The sequence below is a fragment of the Hyaena hyaena genome, unplaced genomic scaffold (assembly GCF_003009895.1).
Source record: "Hyaena hyaena isolate Hyena2069 unplaced genomic scaffold, ASM300989v1 scaffold_1021, whole genome shotgun sequence".
In the NCBI taxonomy this organism is placed as follows: domain Eukaryota; kingdom Metazoa; phylum Chordata; class Mammalia; order Carnivora; family Hyaenidae; genus Hyaena; species Hyaena hyaena.
The window spans coordinates 201,007-219,107 of NW_024081654.1; the positions used below are offsets into that span (position 1 = coordinate 201,007).

The window sequence follows — 18,101 nt, forward strand, 5'->3', positions numbered from 1 at the left end:
AGGCAGGAATGGGTCCAGTGGGGAGGGAAAGACACAGCTGGGCAGGGCAGATGCAGGAGCTGGGCTGGTTAGTGGACTGCTTTCCACTGTAATCTTGTGGCTCAAGGTCTGGGAAGATCCTTTTAAGAACCAAGGATGAAGCAAACACATATGACCTTACACCTCATAAGTACGAGCTATTTCACTGGTCAGTGTACAATTGCCTTGCCGTATTTCAGCAGCACTAGTCACTTCAAAAGTTCTGTTAAGAGACTTTCCATCTGATGTAAATGAAGAACAAGGCCAGTAACTAATAGGGGACCAACCCATGAGTAGGTGAAAGGCCTTTGCGGAAGTGTGACCTGACCGTGTGCCTTCATCCCCTGTGAATACGTCTATCTGTCACACACTAGAGTCAAATTACAACTGTCCCAGAAAACAGTTACGTGGACTCCTTTTCTCTGCATAGGAAAAGAAATTGTTCTATTAAAATATAGATAATCACACCTGGGTGGCTCAGTCTGTTAAGGACTCAACTTCGGCTTATGTCATGATCTCACGATTTGTGGGTTCAAGCCCCACGTTGGGCTCTGTGCTGACAGCTCAGAGCCTGAAGCCTGCTCCAGACTGTGTCTTCTTCTTTCTCTGCCCCTCCCTCACTCACACTCTGTCTCTCTCTGTCTCTCAAAGAAAAACAGACGTTAAAAAATTTTAAACAAAATATAGATAATTAAAAGTTTCAGTGTGTTATCAAGCCTTTAATGGAAGCCTTTGACCAAAATATTCAACAACACAGTATAGATTAGGTCCGAGCAGAAATGAAAACCACACCAGCACTTATCAAACTTTAATGTGTACACAAATCATGTGGGAACCTTATCAAAACTGCCATTCTGTTTCAGGAGGGTAAGAGTAGCGACAAATTCTGCATTTCCTTTTTTTTTTTAATGTTTTATTTCTGAGAGAGAGAGAGAGAGAGAGAGAGCAAGCAGGGGAGGGTCAGAGAGAGAGGGAGACTCAGAATCAGAAACAGGCTCTAGGCTCTGAGCTGTCAGCACAGAGCCCAATACAGGGCTCGAACCCACGAACCGTGAGATCATGACCTGAGCCAAAGTCAGAGGCTTAACTGACTGAGCCACCCAGGTGCCCCCAAATTCTGCATTTCTATCAAGCTTCCAGTGTTGCTGGTCCAAGGATAACAAAGAATAACAAAGATCTGAACCTTGTGCTGGTGCATTACAGATTGTGTAGTGGCAGCATGGATGTGCCTGTGCAAGTGTGCCCACGTGTGGAGCAAGTGCACCTTCATCATTCCAAATGTGCCCTGTGAAGGAACACAGCATGATCAAGTGTATTATCACAAGTAATATAAAGCCCTGCCCGAGACAGAACGAAGTGCGTGATATGGACTCCCCTGAGGGTGAGGAGAAAACCCATTTTAAAGCTCCGTGAGGGTGTTATGCTGAGCGAAATAAGTCAGGCAGAGAAGGACAGATACCATATGTTTGCACGTATAGGAGGATTAGGAGGAACTTAACTGAGGAACAAGGGGGAGAAGAAGGGGGCAAATGGTGGGGGAAAGGGAGAGAGGCAAACCATGAGAGACTCTTGAATGCTGACAAAAACTGAGGACTGATGGATGTGGGGGGAAGGCAGGGATGGGCATGGAGGAGGACACTTGGGATGAGCACTGGGTGTTATGTGGAAACTAATTTGACAATAAACTATTTGTAAAAAAATAAAAAAAATAAATAAAAAATAAAATAAAATAAAAATAAATTCCAACTCTACCAAAAAAANAAAAAAAAAAAAAAAAAAAAAAAAAAAAAAAAAAAAAAAAAAAAAAAAAAAAAAAAAAAAAAAAAAAAAAAAAAAAAAAAAAAAAAAAAAAGCTCCCTGAGAGGGATTTACATTCAGGGGAAATATGATTTGATGCATAACTTGAGTGAATCACACTGACAGGTGAGATTCTGTGTACTGGGCTTTATTACATTGAGAGTATAACACAGGAAGTACACAGAGCTCCTTGGGACGGGCACACAGGTAATTCAGGGTTGGCTACATCAGCTCGTTAGGGGCATATGAATGTGGCACAAAACTCCTGAGTTAGACCCCTCTCTTCTTGCCTCTGAGCTTGGTTCACTGCTACCCATCCTTTTGATCTCAGCTCAAATATCATTTCCTGGGGAGAGGGAGCTCTCTAATCCATCTGCCTCCCTCTTCCCCTATACACACACCTGCTGGGTCTGATCCTCCCATAAAATCATATACACCTCTTATACACCAAAGTTTTCCTTTGTAACAGATACATATCATAACATGTTTACTTGTGAGGACATTGTATCACTGTTCTCTCATTCACTAGACAATAAACCCCATGAAGACAGGGACCATGGCCCTATTTCACTCACCACTGTAATCCCAGCACATGGACACCACCTAACATTTAACAGGGCTCAAAAAAGCATTGATTAAAGAGCTGAAGGGAGAGAAGGAGGGAGGAAAGAGGCAGGATTTCTTTACCCAGTCTCCACTGATTCCTACACAGATAATTCCCTGCTACATGCACAGGTATGCATGCATTTTTCTGGAAAAAAGGCCCTTAGCTTCATCAGATTCTCAACAAGGATTGTGGCTTCCCAGAAGTTAAGAATCCCTAAGTCACCCAGTATCCCATCAATCAGAACATCTTAAGCAAGATGTGAAATCAAAATCAATTTCTTTATTTATAAATTATTTCTAAAAAATCTTTCAAAGCAAAAAGAAGAAAAAAGATGAAAAAGTCAGAAATACTTTACAGGTGCAGAACACTAGAATCAAGGATCCCTGCTCCATGATGAATTTAGCTTTTCACAGTGGGATCAGGCATTTGTGTGTTTTAGTGCTAGAATAATATTGTGGACCAGAAAAACATATGAGTAGAGAGGTGCCTGGGTGCCCCAGTTGGTTAAGCATCTGACTCTTGGTTTCAGCTCAGGTCGTGATCTCAGGGTTCATGGGATCAAGCCACATTGGGTTTGACGCTGACAGCTTGGAGCGTGCTCGGGATTCTTTGTCTCCCTCTATCTCTTTGCTCCTCCCACTTATGTGTGCACTCTCTCTCTCAAAATAAATAAATGAACTAAAAAGATTTTTTGAGTAGAAAAATTGCCACCGTTTTTGAAATTCATATATTTCTCCTTAAAAGACCAATAGGATGAAATTGGTTTACTTAAAAGTCAGCCAACATAAACTATAGCATAATACTTCCAAAGTCTGAACAGATAATTTTGCTTAAAAGAAAATATTTTAAAAGAAAAAAATGAAAATAAATTGCAGTATATGAAACATTTACAAACTTCAAGTGTTTTTAGCTCAGTTTAGAAAATGCAGAAAATTTAGAGCTGAGGATGAAGGTTACAAGGGGGAACTATTACCGGATATGATGGTAATGGTTAAAAGCATAAGCACTGGGTCAAATAGATTTGGTTTCAAATCCTGACTCTGCCTCTTTTTTCCCTGGTGACCTTGGGTGATATTTTTAACTCCTTTAAACTCTGGTTCCTCATCCACACAAATGGGATACTACAGGCAGGCCAAGCCCTTAGAGGCCACTTGGCACATAGTAAGCATGCAAACATTTAAGCTCTTACTCCTCTGTTATTGTAGCATTGCCCATTGTCATTAACATTGTAATGTATTATTAGGACTCCCAGAGTTTCTGGCATATAACGCATGTCAATCAATGCTGGTTGTTGGTACTTTCTATTACCGAAGCCCATGACTTCCAGTCAGCTTCTGGATCTCAATCTTTTTATCCGCTCAAGTAAATACCAACCTCAGATTTTCTACAGTCCTTATGTGCTATTAAGGCCAATAAACCCTAATGGTGGCCACAGAACTATGGGTCAGTATCTGCTTAATATCTTTCCATCCCAGCTTTGATCACAAAGACAAAATGAAGACTACAATTTCCTGGTTTCCTTTTCATATGGAAAAGCTTTCAGGGGCTCTGAAAAGTCTTCTGGCCCATATTCTTTGAGCGGCTCAAATGCATCCTACCTTCATGCTCACACATGGGCCATTTGCTTGTGATGCAATGAACAAACCAGCTTGTCTTCTCTCTCTTTTAAAACTCCAAACACTACGTAAGACAGTAAAGATCATAGGGAACTGCTCTTTCATGTTAAAAGAATTATTAATTCCAGTATCGTCACCAGATTTACCCATTTCCTTGCAGAGCATTTATTTCTCTATTCTCTGTGCCCATTGACCAGGCTCTTTAAAAGCCTAACGCCAGTAGAAAGGAAACAGATTTTTACAGATACATCCTGCTGGCCGTTCTGGGCGCACAGTCCTGGCCCCTGTCTCCGGGTCTGTCTGAGTACATGAGGGGAGAGAGGATTTGGGCAGCGCTGTCTGTGCACAGGAATCCTGGGCTCTGATCTTGATCACAACAAAGCTACACTGTACTCAGTCCTCTCTCCCATCTCACTGGCTGGGTCCTGCGTCATCTAAAAGTGACCGGGGTGGTTCCCTGCACTGTGCTCTCAGTGAAAAGGCATCTCAGCAACCAATGTTGACTCTGGATTCTAATTCTGACTCACAAATAAGCCAGCAGAGCAAATCCAGCCCTTCTGCTTGGGCTGGCCTTATGAACAAGGAAGCAATCAGACCAGTACCTTTTCACTCACAAAAAAAGACATGAAAAGATTTACTTTGGTGCTTATACTACAAGCACAACTACAAGTTGTGTGAACTACACCCCAAGGAAATGCCATGGAGCTCCCATTACCACTTTGGTCTAAGTGGGCACACACTTAGCTCCTAACTCCCTAAGCCATGGATCCCTCTGCATTCTCATCTCTAACAATTGGAGATAAACTGTAGAGGACAAAACAGAAACAAAAACAGAAACAAAACCTCACAAATAAGCTCCATTATGCAAAAAAAAAAAAAATGCCGTTGAGTAGACAAAATCTTGGAGAATTGAGTTCCTTGAGGACCCATAACCACCTGGAAGTGATTCTTCCACTGTGTGCAGAGGCTCTCCAGGTGTGGTTCCCACCCCCAGCATCACCTGAGAACTTGTTAGAAATGCACATTCTGAAGCCCCACCCTAAACACACTGAATCAGCTCTCTAAATGATTCTGAAACTAGCTAAAGATTGAGACCATAGAATATATAATAGGTGCACAAAAGCTAAGAAATAAATGAGTGATGAATAAATGGAAAGCTTTGGCTCTACTGAACCAATGCTCCGAATAGCCTGCTCCAATCAATGGCTGAAAGACACTACAGTATGCCCCTTCCATTGTCTGATGGGTGCCGGGGCAGACACTGTCATGATCTGGCTGAGGTCTTTGCTTCCTGGCCCACTGTCCACACCTCTCATTGTTTATGACATTGCACCATGGAATATCCTTTTCCTAGCTGCCTGGACCAGGCTCTTGCTGGCCTCCATATCCTCAAACATGCAGTCTTTTATGGCTGGAATCTTTTCCTTCCTTTCTTTTCCCCAATGCTTTACTCTTTGTGTGTGTGTGTGTGTGTGTGTGTGTGTGCGTGCAACTAAACCCTACATATGTTTGAGAAAGTCACTCCCTCCACGCAGCCATCCCCTGGCAGATTCCCACAGTATCCTGTACATCTTCTTTCAAATGCATCCCTTCCTATCTATAGTCCTGTTTACTTGTCTCCCTCCCTCACTAACCTGTTCTGCAAGCTCTTTGAGCCAGAGGACTCATTTATCTCATTCACTGCCATATCTCCAGCACCTTGAACAGCGCCCAGTGAATTATGTAATCAATCGTGACTATAAAATAATCTGTTTTTTACAATAGATAATATATATTTTATTATTTATTGATTTTATTGACTCCTAAACATGAGTAATTGACCATAAGCCTAGAAAAAAAGAATTGTGGATATATAAAACAATAATTCACCGTTTTTCCCCTTAACTAACCTACCCCTTGGTCTTTTTATTTTTTTAACCATATGCACACTTCTGAATATTTTTCCCTGGCTGAACCACTGCCCCTCTGAAAGCCTACTACTCCTTTTACATGCCAGGTAAGAAGAAAAATGTTAGATTTCCACGTAAATAGAGAAAAATGTGTAGAAGATCCAAGAATGCAAAAGGTACCTCTTATTTTGTATTTGCATACTCTTCATTGATTTAAACTTTTGCCAGCTTAATTGGGAAATGGTCAGAGTCCCAGATGCCTGTCAAACCCAGTACAGCCCCGAGCTCTGGACTGAAGCCCTGTTGCTGCTCCCACAACATATGACGGCCACTATGCACCTTTGAGAAGCCCATGGTGTTGTCAAGACACCAGCTAGTTCACAAGATGCTGCACCTGTCCGTGTGGTTTCACTGAGTCACAATGCTATACTCATAACACATCAAAGTTCCAACCAATCTATGTGGCCTGATGGAAGCCAGCCTACCCAGGGTCATCTCTGAGGAGTCCCATCTACAGGCTCTCAATTAAATGGATACCCAATTGCATATTCTGATTTTCTAAAGGACAACCTGAAACGACAGGGCTCAGGCCTGTCCTCATGAAGGTCACTATATCTTGCTGGCGATATGGCCAGCAGAAGTCAACTCTTCGGTCATTCCATCTGGGCTTTACAAAGAAAACCTCATTCAGCCTCATAAGTGACCTGTTGCTCTATTTCATGATGAAAAACATGGAAGTTCAGCAGTCGTAGATCCCTTGCCCATAATGACTGTCACTTATTTCCCAACTTGTTCCAGAAAGGATTTAAATCAGTTTACAAAACTACATGCAGAATGAAATAAAATGAAACTTATAAATGAGGAAAATGGGAAAGATAAAAATGAAACCAGGATTGTGATTACTTTAAAAAATAAAATCCTCAACTGAAGTTCTGTACATTTGATTGATATGGGTCACAACTTGCTCTGAGCTGTCTGGTGACTGCTGGCAAGAGCAAAAAAGAACATAGTCCATATCCTAAAGTACTATTTTTGTAAGAGGAAGCCTTGTGTCCTTTATCAGAATTAAATACTTAGTTTGCATATAGTATTAACCAACACCGTTTTCTACATTGAAACAAACAAAAAAAGAAATGAAAAGAAGGAAATAGGGCAAGGGGAAGCCATAACAAGAAGACATGAGCTACTAAGAAGGTCTAAATCCCAAACAGAACTCAGGACCCTACTCCCCAGGTCTCCTAGGAATGATTCTCATAAGTGCAGCTAATACCCCAGTAAGAAACTTGAAGCATCATGTGAAAGTTAAATTATGCTCAGATATTATTAAAGAAAGCAAAGAATTTTGACATGAAAAAAGTCAGAATTTGGCATACATTTCTTCTTTTCCTACACTCTGTATTCTTCTAAGGAAAACAAAACAAGACACACGAATTCTTTGTATTGTCACTCTCTATCCTCATCAGGGATGAGTCCAATTTTTTTTTAAGTTCACATCTAAATACTCATCTAAGAGAATTAACTGTCCCTTCTACACCTCCCCTTCTGGGTCAGTACTATCAGTTGAAATCATTTGTGAAGAGCACATTGTGAACCTTTAGTGAATTCCCAATTGGCGTTTGGTTTTGTTTGCTTTGTTTTGTTTTAAGACAAAAAAGCATCTATTTCCATGCAAGATATGAAGAAGTTCTTCCAGATGGGTCTAGAAATGACCATGTAGAATAAAACTGAAACACGTCTTCAAGTTCTGGAACCAGGCTGAATAGGTTATATTGAAGGCAAGCTACAAAACAGGTTTCTATTTCAGAGCAATGAAATAATATTAATAATAAATTTATTATTATAATCAGTTAAATTGCCATTGACTGAGCATTTGCCATATGCCAGGCCTGGAGTAAATATCCATGTGGGGTGCCTCTTGCAAGTCTCATAACAAACCCACACACGGTGCATCCAGGGCTTTGGCAAGTGAACTGACCTGCCCAAAACCACACAACCTGGGAGTGGAGGAGCCCAGAAATTCATGCAGGTTCCAAAGTCTGCTTGACAACCACACCACACTCATTTTGTGCCATATTATCTCTGACTTATTAAAAAGCATTTTTGGGGGCACCCAGGTGGCTCAGTTGGTTAAGTGTCTGACTTCAGCTCGGGTCATGATCTCACGGTTCATGGGTGCGAGCCCTGCATCGGGCTCTGTGCTGACAGCTAGCTCAGAGCCTGGAGCCTGTTTCTGATTCTGTATCTCCTTCTCTCTGACTCTCCCCTGCTCATGCTGTCTCTGTCTCTCTCAGAAATAAACAAAACATTTTTTAAAAATTTAAAAAAATAAATAAAAAGCATTTTTGTTGATTCATTTTTTTCTATTGAATTTCTCAACATATATATTTTTTTGAGTAGCAGGAAACATTTATATTTCATGTGGCTTCTTAGGTGTTGGGCATACAATAATGAACAAAACATAGAACTTCAAGGAGGCTACGGTTTAGTACTGGTAAGGTTTTTAAAAAGACACTTAGAATACCTTTTTCAAATCTACAATGATAAGGGAAGGACGGAGTACTATAGAACCACATAGCAGGAACAGGGAACCCAGAACGGTGGTGTCCCATCAAACTATATAAAATGGGAAAGTCTGAAATGGTTTAAAAAAAAAAAAAAAAGAGTGCTCATATTGCCCTTTCTGTCAGTTTTTAAAGAACAGTAAATCCAAAGATAAGTCCAAATTGCTTTCTATATAGAGTAGTTTTCTATTACTGTGTAAAAAGGTTAGTGGCTTAAACAACAAATTAAGTGGCCTAAAACAACACACATTTACTATCTCAGTTTCTCTAGATCAGGGGTCCAGGCAGGGACTCTGCTCAGGGTCTCACAAGGATGTGATAGTGGTGTTGGCTGAGGCTGTCATCTCCTCTGGACCTCAAATGGACAAAGATGTGCTTCCAAGATCACACGGTTGTTGGCAGGATACCTATTACTTTCTTTCTTTTTTCTATTTTCCTGACGAGTGTGTAGGTTTTTTAATTACTTAATTTATTTTTCATTGAAGTATAGTTGACATACAATATGATATTAGTGTCAGGTTATAGCACAGTGAATTAACATTTACAGACATTACAAATGCTCACTGTGATAGGTCTGGTTACATCTATCACCATACAAGCTATTACAATATTGTGGACTGTACTAACTATGCTGTACTTTTCATCCCCATGATTTATTTATTCCACTTCTGGATATCTACCTGAAGAAAAAAGAACACTAACTCAGAAAGATATATGAAACTCTATTTATAATAACCAAGATATGGAAGCAATCTAAGTGTTCATCGATAGATGAATGGATAAGGAAGATTTGTAGATATGCAATGGAATATCACTCAGCCATAAAAAAGAACGAGCTCTTGCTATTTGTGACAACACGGATGGACCTAGAGGGTATTTTTATACCCTCTAGGGTTAATATTATTATTACTACTATTATCATTACTGTGCTAGGCAAAGTAAGTCAGACAGAGAAAGACAAATGCTACATGATCTCACTTATACGTGGAATCTAAAAATCAAAACAAATGAACAAATGAATAAAGCAAAACAGAAACAGACTTAGAAATACAGAGAACAAACTGGGGACTGACAGAGGAGAAGTGGTTAGGGGAGGGTGGGAAGGATAGAAGAGGCAGAGGGGATTAAGAGGTACAAGCTCCCATCACTTTCTCAAAATGTCAGTCATGGCAGCCTCCTTTTAGGTCTTCAAATAGGCCACACCCTCCCAGCACTGGGGCCTCTGCCCTTCCCCCTGCCCTGGGTGGGCCTCCTCACCAGTCCTTCCCACCTACAGTGGATTCAGCTCAAAGTGGAGCTCCTCATGCAGCCTTTTTGTGTGCACTCAATTGAAAGTTAGCTTCCCTAAGCTGGCCCTATCTCCTTCATTACTCTTCTCACAGTTGGCAGTGACCTTGTTTCTTATTTATAGTTGTCTGCTCATGCTAGACCCTGGGTCCTCAGAAGGAAAAGCTTTTGTCTCTCTTGTTCAGTCCTGAATTGCCAACCTACAGTAGTACCCGGCACACAGCAGGCCTCAGTTGAAAGTTGTAAAAGGAGCAAATTAAATAATTAATGAAATCCTCTTCCACAGACTCATGGTAGTTCATGGATAGAGCAGGATATTTAAAGACTTGAATGGACAGTGAGAGACGCTGAGAGCAGCCATGGACGTTCTTGCCAGAGTTTCCAGACCACAACAGGGAAATGAGGAAAACACTGTTCATGTCAACCTTGCTCTCATGCATGGGAAAGGCCTTACACACATAAATAATGAAAATATAAGGAAGCTACACACCAGACAGCCTCCTGCTTACTGAGAAGCAATCAAGACATCCCCTAAGCAGCCAAGAGAGGTGCTACAAAATAATTAGTGTTTTACCTATGACAATGGCACTCACTCAAATCTGTGATCAAAAGCCTCATCTAATTGCATCCCAGAATGTAATTTTCTGAGGAGCAACCCTGCAGGATTCTAGGACGTTTATGCTGAAAATAAACTCAAAGCTAAAATCAAACTGAAATTAGATTTAACCTTGTACCTGGTAGGTTGTATAGTGAAGAACTGACCTTGCCTCAAAGTCTGGCCCTGGTCTATGGTTCCCAGGGAGGTCGGGGAGTGATCCCTAGGCCCCCGGAATGTCCTGCCTATCCGGAGCATTGTTTTCTGCCTGGGAGCTTCAGACACCAGACACTCTAACAACATGATTTATGCTGGGGGCTTTGGGCCATATCACAACAGTTCCAACCCCCAGAGCAACTGGATATTAAAGGCATTAGCATGGTCTCCAGGAGGAGCTGGAGACCATGTCAGCCATGCAGACAGCAGGTAGTAGTCCCAGTAAAATCCTGGGACACCCAAGGCTCAGGTGAACTTCCCTGATTGGAAATACCCTGTGAATAATGAATATTGCCAGCACTGTGGCCAAGAGGAGTTAATGTCAGCCCATGACTCCATAAGAGGTGACAGCAGAGGCTCAGGCTTAGCCCTTTCCTGGGCTCTGCCCTGTGTCTCTTCTGATCTTCAACTGTATCCTCGCCCTGTAATAAACTATAACCAAGAGTGTAACAGCATTCGGTGAGTTCTGTTAGTCGTTCCAGCAAATTATTGACCCTGGATGTGATTTGGGGAATGCCTCCAAACTGGTGGTGTCAGAAGGGAGGGTTGTCTTATATGGACTGTGTTCCCTCAACACTTGTGGTTGGCTAGCCAGACAGTGGGCTCAAACTCTTCTCAAAGAGTACTCTACCTGCTAAGCTAGGTCCCATTTTTCTTTGTTTATTCTTTAAATGATAGTGTTTCTCTCTTTCTGATATGAAAATTTAAACAAGAGATGATTTTAGAATTGGATATAATGATGTTCCAAGCAACCCTGGACCTTTCTAAGTGTACTTATGTATTTTTCTTTCAGCTTTGGCCCCAAGAAAACTGGATTAACCTGGAGGGCCCTTTGGAGCTGAAATGCAGGGAGAAGGAAGGCAGTTTAAAACCTTTCTTTTGGGTGGGGTGCCTGGGTGGCTCAGTCGGTTAAGCATCCAACTTCAGCTCAGGTCATGATCTCACAGTTTGTGGGTTCGAGACCCGTGTCAGGCTCTGTGCTAACAGCTAGCTCAGAGCCTGGAGCCTGTTTCAGATTCTGTATCTCCCACTCTCTCTGACCCTCCCCAGCACGTGCTGTCTGTCTCTCTCTCTCTTTCTCTCTCTCCTCTCTCTCTCTCTCAGAAATAAATAAAATTTAAAAAGTAAAAATATAAAATGAAACCTTTCTTTTGGGTAATGTTAGTGGGGCAAACAGGAAAGAATCTACCTGTGGCTGACATGGAAAAGAATAAATGAAAAGTGGAGGGAAAAACCACAATGAAGCTTTGATTCCCAACTGGCAGAAGGCTCAGGGCCAGTGACAAGGTAGAAGGGGTGTGACTCCTTGGTGAGAATACTGAGTGGTGCCAAGGGACAGGGTTCGTTGGCCATAGCAAGATCACCCCACTGGAGGTCAGTAGCTGTGCTTCCAGAAGAGGAGGCTAATTTGAGGTCCTAAGACCTACCGAGAAAGACCAACACAGAAATGTCTATGGATGAAAATACCACGTTAAGAAGATGGCAAGGCCAAATCCTAGCTGAGAGACAGAAGAGGAGCTGGGAACTCCAGGCAGCCTTCAAGTGAATTGTGGGTAGGCAGAGGTAGGTGCCAAGGTCCAGAGGCAGTCACAGCAGTAGGCTCATGCAATAAGAAGTGTGCACAGTTCTTGGAGAACCGAAGGTGGACCAGAGGCTCTGCTTGTCCTAACTAGACTATTTCCTGATAGGGCAGAGATGTGTGCACATTCTGACTGAGTGTGGGGATAAAGACCTAAGATGGACTTGGAATTGAGGGTCACAGTTCAGAGAGGATGAAAATGGGAGAGAAGCCAGGAAGAGAGCTAAAAAACATTTCCTCCCAGGGGTGACTTCCAGGGGTGATGCTGGCTGAAATATAAAGGGTAGAAAAGACGTTCCCCATTTCCCTGTGAACCTAAAATCCCATGCTGGAGAGACGATGGCAGTGCAACAGAGCATAGATGCTAAATAATGATGAACACAGTCAGCATATCTAAGAAACTAAAGAAAGAACATTTATGGTAGCCTGGATGAGACTCGAACAGCACCTTCAGCTTAAATTAATGTAGAAAATGGGGGCATCCCAGGCAAGGGAATGACATGGACCCAGAAGCAGAAGTGTACATTGTCTATTTAGATACAGTGAAAGCAATAGCCTAGAGCAGAAGTTAAGAGGGAGAGGGAGAGCCAGAGAGTGAGAGCGAGAGTGAGAGAGAATGTGCTAATGAGTAGGGAAAACATTTTGAACTTTAAGGGTGGACTTGTAAGGGCCAAAGTCTGATAGGTGGTACAACTTAGGTGTCTACTGCCATCTGGTGTCAGCATACCTTATTGACAGATTCGGAGGGACTATTCATCCTAAAAGATTAGGTTGCCAAAATAAAAAGAAAGGCCTATAATGTCATACTTAAAAATCAGCATCCCATTTGATTTAGGACTCTGGTTCTAATGGCAATTTGAGACAAGTTATGAAAAGACGTAAAGAGAAATGTTCTAAGCATGTTCTTCTTTGAAGCAAGGGAAGATTGAGTTGGTTTTAATTACAGAATAGCAGTTAGCTTTATATGACTTTCTAATACACAAACACACACACCCATGAAGTCTGTACTCCTTGCCTGATCTCTTCTCTTGTTTTATAATAAATGATGAGTTTCCTCTATAGGAAAACACCGAGTGGGTTCTCCACAAAGTCTGTGATCTTCTGGAAGGAAGCCACTGTCGGTCTCAGCACTCCAGTATATCCAACACCACTGTGCTATCGAAGTTCCAATATACTCCTGCAACACCTCCCACCCCCTACCTCCCAGTACCTCTGCGGGAAGGACACATCTGTGAATTCTCTGGCGTTACTTCAATTCCTTACAGCTGTAAAAACCACCGCATGGAAAGAAAAGAACATTTCCTAGACTGGGCATCCCCAGACACTTTCCCATCCCGAACAAGTGAACAGAGTTTTTGCTCTGATGAATTATACCCCGTTAAGGAGAGCAGAGAGGGGAAAATAGCCCTGAGATGACTGTGGCCTATAAATGTCTGGGCTTTGAGGCAGTTCACATTCATTCTTCTGACTTCTCTGAAATGTGGGCCTGCCTGGACTTAAGAGCCTTGCTTTACTGGGAGGTTACACTTTCTTGTCACTATTTTATCCAGGATTTGGATCAGCATTAGGGAAAAAGCCCATTGCTGTGTTTCATACACAGGGATCTTCTCTTTCCCCAGTTTGACCCACAGAACCCAGCCCACTTCCTTGCCTCTCCCCGGCCCAAGGCTGTCAGAGCTTTTCTTCAGCGTGGCCCAAAGCAGCAGTGGGGAGCAGACTTTACACTGGCTGCTGAGGGTTTCCAGGGAGACTTTGAGGTTGGGGGAGGGGCGGGGGTGGTGAGCGTCTGCCTATTCCTCCTGGAGGTCTTGGCTGGCATCTGGACACGAACAGAGAAGGCAACATGAGGCTGGGAAAGTAAGGTGAACAAGAGAAATGAGAAAAGAGGTGTGAAAATACTCGACATTTTCCCCTCAGGGAGTCTCTGCATGAATCCAAATAGAATTCAAATGACTTTGCATCAATTTTTCCACAGTGCACTATCTTCCTAGCTTCTAGGAATTTCTCCATAACATCCCAGTGAAGGAGACTGCAAAACATTATTAAAGAGAATTATCTAATCTAAGGACAAGTCAATTAGCAACTCTAGGACTTAAGACACATTACCAATGCAGCCAGCTAAAATTTTTATGTGATTCATAATTAAATTATCTTGTACCTAAATGTATTTGATTAATGAATTAAACCAAAGTATGCTGATCACAAAGATTAAATTATTATTTAATTGAATACCATATTTTTATGCCAAATCAGCCAACGAGGGGAAGAATTGATTTGTGAAGAAAAATTAGCAAAACCTAAAATGTTTCCCAAAAGAGAAAACAAAAATTGGGGGCTAATTTCTTACTCACTTACAAAGTTTTTCAAATTTTTAGACAATAGTTTACTATTTAAAATGTTGAATTGGATAAAAGACCAAAACAAAGTAAAAATAAGGATCTTAAATCCTTGACATCTAAAAAGTAAATTCTAATTCAGAAAAATTAGAATTATTATTTTCACTTTATAAGAATATTTCTCATATATATACTAGAATTAGCCATGTGAAATTTATCATATAATTAAGAAAACCCAAAAAAGGTACCATTTCCTCAGAGAAATGTCTTCTTTGTTCCCTCCCTTCTTCATTGTCACAAATCCAGTGGTGCTTGGAAGGATGCATTTGTGTGCTATGTGACCTTATTCTTTGTCCGTACGGGAAATACTCATATTTCTTTGGAGAGTGAGGGGGAAATGCAAGGAATCGAATTCGTACACAATTTATGTATATGACTTTTCATGATATTAAGGCAAATCTCTTTAGTCCTATAATGATTCAAAAATAAGGTCACAGCCACAGTCATGACTATGTTTTCAGATTCATTTTAGAAATTCCACCAATGACATAAAATGTACAAGCAAAAATTTATATGGGTGAAATAGCATATGATTGCCATTTTCTCCTTTATTCATTTTAATATTATTTGTCTCATACAATGAACATATATTACTCTTATAAGACAAAAATGTGTTTTTATTTTAATTTTTAAAAAATTTTTAATGTTTATTTATTTTTGAGAGAGAGAGAAAGAGTGTGAGTGGAGGAGGAGCAGAGAGAAAGGGGACACAGATTCTGAAGCAGGCTCCAGGGGCTGAGCTGTCTGCACAGAGCCCAACGTGGGGCCTGAAACTGCGAACAGGGAGATCATGACCTGAGCCAAAGTCGGAAGCTTAACCAACTGAGCCACCAGGAGCCCCAAAAACCATGTTTCTATTTTTTTAAATTTCTTTAATGTTTTATTTATTTCTGAGAGAGAGAGAGAATGAGTAGGGGAGCGTCAGAGAGAGAGGGAGATACAGAATCTGAAGCAGGCTCCAGGCTTTAAGCTGTCAGCACAGAGCCCGATGCGGAGCTCGAACCCATGAACCATGAGATCATGACCTGAGCCAAAGTCGGAGGCTTAATTGACTGAGCCACCCAGGCACCCCCAAAAACCACACTTCTAAAAAGGATTGCAGGGGAGTCTGGGTGGCTCAGTCGGTTAAGTGTCTGACTCTTGGTTTCAGCTCGGGTCATGATCTCATGGTTTCATGAGTTCAAGGCCCATGTCGGGCTCCATGCTGACAGTGGGGATTCTGCTTGGGTGTTTCCTTCTCTCTCTGCCCCTCCTCCACTTTCACTTTCTCTGTCTCTTTCAAAATAAATAAATAAACTTAAAAACTAAAAATTAAAAAAAAGAAAAGGATTGCAATGGAGTCTTCTCTTACACTATCTCATTGAGTGTCACTAATGAGAAACCATTGACTTTTAAATTTTTCCATGGATTTATCAGCAAGAATCTATCCAATCAGTTCTCCATGAAGTAAGCAGAAGATATCAGCAATCAGAAAGATAAGTGGCTAAGCTGAGGACAAGATCCTCCAGGGAAAGGAAGAGACACAGGACAACAGCACACTGTGCTAGTACTGGCTGTCTGCCATGTAAAACATGGCACTGCCCATTGACCTCGGTCCTTGAAGGAGCAGCCCCACCAGGCAGTTACTGTCACACCAATGCAATAGGTAAAGAATCTGAACCTCAGCTAGCTACCAGGGCCACACAACTAGAACATGGCAGAGTTGAGATTAGGTCCAACTTGGCATCACTCAACATGTTCTCTGTCCATTGCTTCCTAAAGCCTCTCTGAGGTTTGGTCCTCATTGTAGATCTGTGGGAACATAATTACCTTTCCATGTTGACCTTGTTTGTCTTCTTTTTCCTGCCACATGTATGCTTGAAAGAAAGAAAGAAACCCACCATCTATCCAACACTGGCCACCCTCACTTAAAAATGCATGATGACATGCCTTGTGGTCGGGGCATGAGATCATCAGCAGGATGTGTGACAGGTAGGTTGTCTATCCCCACTCTCCTCAGTTCCCCTGCCTCTTCCAGGACAGAGTGGCTGGCCATGGAAGGGTGCCCTGTCCCTACACCGTGCAAGGCAGAACATGAGCTCATCTCCCATCACCGCTGGTGTTCCAAACCTCAGTGCACAAAGATCCTGAAAACATCCTCATGAGCTCCCCCAGGCTCTGCACACCAAGCCCGTGCCACAAACAAGCAACCCCTGCTCTATTGCTGAAGTGGCTGCAGCAACTTCCAAGGGCAGAAGGCAAGCATCTGCCTGGCCACCTAATAATTCTGGTCCTTTCTGTTCCTGGCTATGTCATTTCTCACGACTTCTGCCAAGGTGTTCATCATATTTCTGTTTGCGGTCCAGGGATCACAATAGGAAATAAATCACCAAAGGGAAAAGAAATAGAAATTTGCAAAAAGGGACTAGTCTCTGTAGCCCCGCTCTCCAATTTTTGTTTTCAACACACTTCTTTGAAACGAGATAAAAATCAAAGGTGTAGAGTATTGGGGCCCTGGGAGGAGTACAACCTTTCCTTTCTATGTTAGGCAGAGAAGGGTCTAATCCAAATCTGCAACTGAGGCAGGGAAGCTTCCAAAAGAGTCATTATAGTTGTTCATCGTTTAATTTAATTAATAGAAGAAACTACAGGAACCATCAATTACATAGCATTTGGGCACATGCATTTATGTTCATAATCTCACTAAATCTGAATTACAACCCTTAAATCTACCTTAGGTTCTTTTATTATCCCCACTTCACAGATAAGCAAACTAAGGTTTAGAAAGCTTAAATAATTGTTCAGTGTTGTAAAGCTGGGCTGAACTTTTAGCTCCAGAAGACCAAAAGTTCCTTTTTTTTAAACTTTTAAAGATTTATTTCTGAGAGAGAAAGACAGCGTGAGCAGGGGAGGGTTAGAGAGAGAGGGAGACAGAATCTGAAGCAGGCTCCAGGCTCTAAGCTGTCAGCAAAGAGCCTGACGTGGGGCTCGAACCCACGAACCATGAGATCGTGATCTGAGCTGAAGTTGGACACTTAACAACTGAGCCACCCAGGCACCCCTCAAAGTTATTAATTGCTATGCTCTACTGCTTCCCCTCAGACTTTCAAGTGATGTGTATTTAGAGTCCAAACAAAGCCCGGTTTCTCTGCCCAGCTCCGTAACTCACTCCAAAGTCTTACATTCAGATCTTTCAATTTAAAAAGCCACACAAGAGCACCTGGGTGGCTCAGTTGGTTAAGCATCTGACTCAGGACAGTCTGTGGGATCAAACCCTGAGATGGGCTCTGTGCTGACAGTGTGGAACCCACTTGGGATTCTCTCTGTCCCTCTGCTCATGCATGTTCTCTCTCTCTCTCCCCTAAAATAAACAATAAATAAACCTTTTTAAAAAGATCTTTTCAATTTCAATAGACAAGGGTGGGGTCAATCTAGGGGGTGGTATAGGAAAGAGGAAGAAGGGAATCCAGGGATTCAAATTATAACAGGAAAATGGCTTGAAAGAGCTAAATGTAGGAGTTGGAGCCAAATGGTTTGGCAGGCACAGCCATGTTTAGGGGT

General features: G+C 41.9%; 1 protein-coding gene across 1 annotated transcript in view; it reads right to left on the reverse strand.

Moving 5' to 3' along the window:
- The window catches only part of BMPER (BMP binding endothelial regulator), a 253,623-nt gene that overhangs the window by 54,191 nt on the left and 181,331 nt on the right, over positions 1-18,101 (reverse strand). The window lies entirely within an intron of this gene.